Source organism: Convolutriloba macropyga, chromosome 10 (assembly GCF_964194025.1).
Source record: "Convolutriloba macropyga chromosome 10, txConMacr16.3, whole genome shotgun sequence".
Taxonomy (NCBI): Eukaryota; Metazoa; Xenacoelomorpha; order Acoela; family Convolutidae; genus Convolutriloba; species Convolutriloba macropyga.
This window is the reverse complement of record NC_134477.1, coordinates 26,735,180-26,743,097: the sequence shown is the minus strand read 5'-3', so window position 1 is coordinate 26,743,097 and position 7,918 is coordinate 26,735,180.

Below are 7,918 nucleotides of genomic sequence, written 5' to 3'. Positions count from 1 at the left end.
GATTCCCGTATCGCGGAAACCAAGTCAATTTAATAGTAATAATAGTAATAATAATAATAATAATAATAATAATAATAATAATAATAATAATAATAATAATAATAATAATTATAATAATAATAATAATAATAATAATATAATAATAATAATAATAATAATAATAATAATAATAATATTAATAATAATAATAATAATAATAAAAATAATCATAATAATAATAATACTAATAATAATAATAATAAAAAAAATAATAAGAATAATAATAATAATAATAATATTAATAATAATAATAATACTAATAATAATAATAATAATAATAAAAATAATAATATTAATAATAATAATAATAATAATAATAATAATAAAAATAATAATAATAATAATAATAATAACAAAAATAATAATAAAATTAATAATAATAATAAAAATAATAATAAGAATAATAATAATAATAATACTAATAATAATAATAATAATAATTATAATAGTAATAGTAATAATAATAATAATAATAATAATAATAATAATAATAATAATAATAATAATAATAATAATAATAATAATAATAATAATAATAATAATAATAATAATAATAATAATAATAATAATAATAATAATAATAATAATAATAATAATAATAATAATAATAATAATAATAATAATAATAATAATAATAATAATAATAATAATAATAATAATAATAATAATAATAATAATAATAATAATAATAATAATAATAATAATAATAATAATAATAATAATAATAATAATAATAATAATAGTAATAATAATAATAAAGGAATGCTTGAATCTGTAAAGATTGTTTCCACCAGCGTTAAGTAGCAGCAGATACTTGTAAAGCGGACGGACCATTTGATGGAGGGGGTGGGGGGTGACTTTCCACAAACATGATTCACGCGAGAGCGCCAAAATTTTTGGCAAAATTTCCCCGTTTATATAAGTATGTTACCTGGAACATTAACAGATCTACTTTATTAATACTTGTTTTGAAGTGGCAAATGGATGAAAATGAAGGATGGCTTTAAGAAACTTTTTGTTCTATACATTGGTTCACATATATAAAAAATTTATATTTGAATTTTAAGAGTTCCTTAAACTCTTTAATCTTGTTTTTCCTAAGTCATGTATTCCAAGTTTAAGTGCAACTGCAGAGCACATAAGAGCAGTCAAAACAGAGAATTTTTAACAAAAGTGATTTCAGTTGAAAATAGCTGACATTTACGTTAGACAGAAACAATGTAAAAATGAAAAGATTTACTAAAGGGTGTTGTTTTTCTATTTCTGCTCGGACTTTAACGATGAAGTAAAAACAGTTTTCAAAAAACCTGCCTGAAAACCCCAATTAAAGAACAGATAAAGCTGCTCGTTCTCATTTCATCAAACTTATTTCATCAAGTAATACGGATAATTGTTGGAACTGTAAAAGAATTAAAATCGGGATGAAAAAAAGAGACGGCACATTTAGTCGGGGTAGCTAGATTGTGAAAAAGATAGGGGTGAAAAAGAGGGATAACTTTATGCAGCCTAATTAGGAGTTAGTTTTATAATATAATATAGATTCATAAAAATGTAAGTTGCTAAATTTTTCAGATTATGGAACAATTATGATTCATTCTATTCATGTTAACTGTAATACGAGCGCAAATTCAAAAGTACTTTCTTTGATTGTTAATTCTACGGTACAATGATGTTCCTCAAATAAAATGTCTGGGACAAAACACATCCATACCACAAAAAGTGATCTTATTTGCAGACTATACGAATATTATAATAAGCAGACTGAAGGAAAAGTTTTCTAATGAAGAAGTTGCAGTCATTTGAAACCCATGAGAAGAATAAGAAAAGATGAACAAACTAAACCAAAAAGCAAAGAGAAAAGTTCAAATAAAACTTCTCGTTCTAATAACTTTGAAATAAAATTTATAAACGACAAAAGTTGCAAAGTCTCGGTCATCTTGTAGATAGCTCGAAATTGAAACTGAAATCATCTTGCTTCTTTTTACGTTATTCTGAACAAATTGTCGAAGAACATGGCACATGCACTACGCTCAATTTATTTAATAAGCCATAACATTCCATTAAACGTTAGGTTTCGCCTCATCAAACCACCTAAAATGCCACTAGTCAAAAAAGCCACCAGCTGAGTTTTCTATAGCCAAAATTTCACAAATTTTTAATAAAAAGTGCTTATTGACACATTTTTGGGTTATAAAACTCACAGTTAGTTTTTATATCCAAACTCATCTATGTAGTCACTCAACAGCAGTTCAAACGGCATAACAACTCAACTAATAAGGACCTCAACATAGATGCAGATGGAGTTACAGGATCGAGTTTTCAATTTATGGGTTTCACGGTGGCAACCGCTTGATAGAACGTCTTTCGCATCTGGCAGCAAACAAGTTTGTCTAGTACTCAGCTATTGCTCTTTAAGATTGTCGTACAAGCATCATTGTAGCAGAGCTAAGAATGATGACTGCAGAGACTGGCTTAGCCAGCTTGCTAACAGCTAGCTTAAATCCCTGAAATTGATATTTTTAGCTGTTTCCTTACAGAGCAATGCGCTGCGACATTAACACAATGCGCGGCGAACACATCAACTGTGAGGGATGCAAATAATGATCCTTTGTCAAAAAAAATTACTGGTAAAGGGCAAGTTTTTCAACGGTGTACTCTGACTTCTGAACTGAAATACTAACAACGGTTGGTTGCAGACAAAAATTCACTGTAATATCAAGTGTTGGTCGAGAATTGGTATTAATAAGAAGTTTTTGTTTTTAAACAGCTGGAGATAAACAAGCTGCAGTGCGTGCTGAGGCTATTCGATTGCCCATTCGCTCATGTCTGGATTCCCTCTTCTCTGGCAGATAAATACGTGGTGACCACAATTATCTATAGTGACTGCATTATGAAAGGGACACTTTCTCTCGCAGTTTTACACCTCAATTCTGAGTCTGTATTTGAGATTGATTTGAAATTCGTTTGGGGACATATAGTCCCATGTCAGGAATTGGCGGTGCAGTAAACTTGGATCCCAACTGAGGCAAATGTTGAACGCTAGAATACGAACAGTTTCCAATAGACAGTTACTTGGGTTTTTTGAAGTTTTCTTTTAAAACCAGCATGGAGACAAAACATACAGACCGTCTGACTTTCTGAAAGTTATCTCAGCTCGTTTTTCTTAATGTTCAATTTAAGGCTTAAAGTTGGTTTTCAATTCTTTTCATCAGCATGTTGAACATTTTTTTTAATTTTAGATTAATTGTGAAAGAAAAATATAATTATATTATTTATTGCATTGTACGGGGGGATTAACTATGATTGGTCAGTCCCCAATTGAAAAAGGGAAATGTTTCTGATCTACTCATGGCCATGGAATAGATATCATTAAAAATTAATTAACGATTGTGATTCCATGCATCGGTGTAGTAAAACAAAAGTTATAATTATAACTGCAAGTTTGCACAATAAGAAGCCAGTTCAAGTGAATAAGAGCGTGAAGACTTCTCGGTTAATGACTACAAAATGGTCCGAATAATGTTTCAACTTTATTCAGAAAGGTAATGTAATCCACATTTGACCATACCTTAGAACATTTGTATGAAATCATTGTTATGGTAACCAAGATTACGATAACTGGCTTATTATGGTAACCATTGATCTTATCGTACCCTAATCATACACTTGTTAAACTAACTGACGCTTTTGCCAAACTGAGTTAGAATAAAAACGTTTAACTTATTAGTAATTATCTAAAACCACCAGTCTCATTTCGGTCAGTTTACTGTTCATTTTGATCTCACTGCGATTAAACAGCAATATCATGGCCCCGTTTTGCTTTATATATGCAAACTTCCAAACGGATAACTTAGCTCAATCCTAGCGTTAATCAAACATACAAATTTCAAATATGTAATATATACTGTCTATGATTGTTTAATCAAAATTGCATCGTGAAATCAGCTCTGCGAATCAACATTGAGACTAAAATACGGCATGAGACACAAAAAAGGCTCCTTTTACAGTCTTAAGGGTAAATGAGAGAGGGCTATTTATTGCTGCGCGAGATGTTGACTTAACTAGTTCTATTTTACTATCACTACCGACTCCGCCTAAAAAGTCCTGCAGGTAGGCATGGTACAACTATCTAAAGGAGATTGAAAGACGAATACTGAGTTATAATTATAGCTATTTATTACTGAGTAAAGAGGAGCTCTGAGTCTCTGATCGGGCCGCCTCGTGTTTTTTCCATTCGACCTTGTGCCTTGAACAGTTGGGATACCATCTATGCATCATAGATATTTCTTTAAAATTCATTGATGGATCATTGAAGAACTTCAGTTTGATATAAATAGAGCTATCGAACGGTCTGGTTCAAACAAACTAAATTTCAATTTTGACAAATTCAGCATTCTCGAGTTCTCATACAAAAATACATATAATTCGTCTACAGAGTTATTTGCAAAAGGAATTGCCATCAAAAATGAAAAACAAATTAAAGATCTCGGATTAATTTTTACGGCCAGCATGACTTGGAATTGTCACCTCGAAATGGCGGTAAAGAAAGGTTTTCAAAAACTGAATCATTTAAGAAGAGTTATACCCCGCACCACAAAAGAAACTGTCAAATGCACGTTGGTGAAAACATATATATTCTCTGCGGTCTTTTATGCGTCAAATGTCTGGAACCCAGGACCACAGTATCTTCAACGCTTGGAAAGACTGCAGAGATCATGTTTAAAATGGATAACTTGCCGTTCTGTTCTGGGTGACAAAGAATACGTTGAGAGCCTAATTCGAAATCGCCTATTGCCAGTCAGTTATTTTCTAGTTCTTAACGACCTAATTCTGCTTAACAAGATTTTAATGGGCTTAACTTCGATGAATGCGTCAGACCACTGGTCAATAACTTTCGGTTGTCCAAAGACCAGATCAAGCGAAAAGATTTTTATTGAAGCGAGAAAAACATTTCGGAAACGTTCTGAAAATAATTACTTTAATAGAGTAGCCCGATTCAATAATTCTTTGTCTCAACTTAACAGTTTTGCTAACTATTCACCACACAAAAATCCATGTCAGTTTCGAAGAGAAGTGAAGAACTTTTTGGAAGGGGAGGCAATGAAAAGATTCAAATATAAAAGTTACCCTTCAGGATGGAAAGTATTCGAGAAAATTTAATTTATTGAAACTTGATTTCTCCCCTAATCTGGGGTCTACCAAGCTGGTTGTAACCATGTTTGGTTGAATTCAACATTATTAATATTATTATTATTATTGTCACCTTTTCTCTGATCATAAAATTTTCATCAATCGAATTTTATCTTATCACACAAGATCCACCGATGAGATTTTATCGGGTAGTAGGAAACGATCAAAACAGGGCCAGTAAACGACGGAAGTAGCCCACAAAACGCCAAAAATCGTCTCAAGAAATTGGGAAAACGGCAAAAATTATTCGCGAATAAATATGCGGGTTAGCTTTTGTGAATCATGTAATAAAGTTTTTTATGTGATGAGCAACTTTCAGTTACTTTCCAGATAAAAATACAATGCTATTGCTCAGTCCACTACAATGTTATATTATAATTAGAACAGTTGACAATGGTTGAGCTCGAAATTGTTATATTTGAAACAAGAGAACAGCATAAAAACAACCGCAGCAAGCATGGAAAAACCATTTTGCCACAAATAATATCTCAAAAGGCGCAGTCACCCAACAGGGTAAAATGGCGAGGTCGTCAGCATATTCTATGCGTTAAAAAACTTAAAAAGCAAAAACTTTTTCGTCAAAAAATTCTAAAATTCAGGAAAACGTTTCTGACTACCAAAAGCAAAACCAATAGGCAACAGAATTTGCAGAGTGTTAAAACACCTATTATAAATTGATTGTCTATTTATACAAATTCATCTGTTCAAAACAGTAAAATTATTTTTTTTAATTTCAAAAATGCCCAAAATAAATATTTTTAAAATAGTTTCTGTTGCCTAGAATTTTAAAAAAGTGATACAGAACGTGAAAAAATCGGCCTCCCAAAAAACGGTCAAGAAAACAGTGTTCTATAAGAAAAATACATGCGAATTTAGAATTTTAAGCAAATTTTCAAACAGCTTGTTTCAAGCAAAAAAATGAAAAGAATTTAAACGGCAGACAAAAAATAATGCCTTTCGCAGCTTTTAATTTCAATCGGAAAACATGCAACAATGAAAAATCAATATAAAAGAAAACAGAAATCTGATTATTTTTCGCCTCAGAAGAATGGAGACATTACTAAAACAAACAATTCAATTTTTCAAGTTATTTAAAATTCTCCTGCTTGCCATGATCTCAGCAAAATCAGGTAAGCTAAAACCAATTTGACGAGGAGCCAGACTAGCTTGAAATTTATCTGCATTCAAATTTATCAATCAACAATAGCTGCTCCATGTTACGTCAAAAGATAATCTTAAAAGAGTGTTAGCTGAGAGAAATGGAAGTTTTCAGCTTAGTAGTGCGTCAAGTTGTTGTTGTAGCTGTTGCACAGAGTTGTAGTTCGCAGGTTTTTTGGCGGTATACCGGCGTTTTTGTCGTTTCTAACTGCCTATCCGCAACTTGCTTGTGGTGCGGCGACTTTTCTGCATCTATGCCATGAATTTTACGCCATCAATTATATTTTCTGCATCTACGCCACGTGAATTGCATGCGGCCCCGGGTTATGGGAACTAAGAGGGGCATCGTCAACATCGGGGAAAGAGGCAACGGTTTATACTGTGCAGTGTGGTCGTGTAAGATTAATGGTATTAGGTCAAGTCATTTGGTTACCTCTACTGGTCTTTCCCACAGGTCAATCGCTTTAAGGTCCATGGCGCTCTCACTGCAGTTTAAAGTTTGGTTTCTGTCATGTGGTGATACGTCACATTTGGGACAGGGGTTATCAACTTCGTCGCAGCATTTGTTCTTCTTCTGCTATCATTGGGGGAGGTGCACCTAGTTGCTTGCTGTCTTTGTTCAACTGAGTATGGACTTTGTGTCGGCTGATAAGTTTGAGCGATTTTTGTATTGTTTGCGATTTATTTGCTCTTTTTTGTTTGTGTGTTGTTTTACGCGGTCCAAATTTGTATCATTTAGCACAGCCAGTAATTGTGCTAAGAAGAATGTTTTGTTGCATTTGCAGGTGGTTCCAAATTGAATTGCTGAATGTGTGGAAACACAAATAGGAGCACCGTTCAAGACGTCCCGACCGATAGATTTTTAGGTCACCGAGAGTGTCTTTTGTGCAGCCCCAGTTGCTACCAGTAATCTCTCCCAGTATGTTAATGCGCTCTTGTAGCGTTTCTTTGGTGCTCCTTACATGTTCTCCGAATTTGGGCATGCAATCAAAGCTGACACCAAGTACTTTGACTTTAGACTTTACTGGTATTGGTGAATTGTTGATAGAGAGTGGTGCGTCAAACTTGGCGTTATCATTTCAGTGCATATTCTTATTTTTCAAAACGTGCTAATTTTGTTTTACTACAAACAAAGGTGTGTTATGTTCTACATGTTCTATACAAGAAAAATAAGAAACAGCAGATTTGAGCTCAATGTAGGCACTCGTCATAAATTGTCACACGTTTTAGCTTTGTGGATTCATGTAGCAACAATTGTTTGTTTAGCTTAACTAGGAAAATTGACCAAAAAACTGTTCACAAATACAATCCATAACTGTAGCCATGGGAATTAGAGATTAAGCAAATTGACGAACTAGAATATTGATATCCTTTCTAAAAATTTTTCCATACAATTAAGATACTAAAATATTTTCAAATACGTCAAGAGCATTACATTAAAAGTTACACTTCACTACTCGCATATTTAGTTTCATATGAGCGTTTCTGCGTTTATTTCATAATGTCTTTAACAGGGTCAAGACATCTCCAG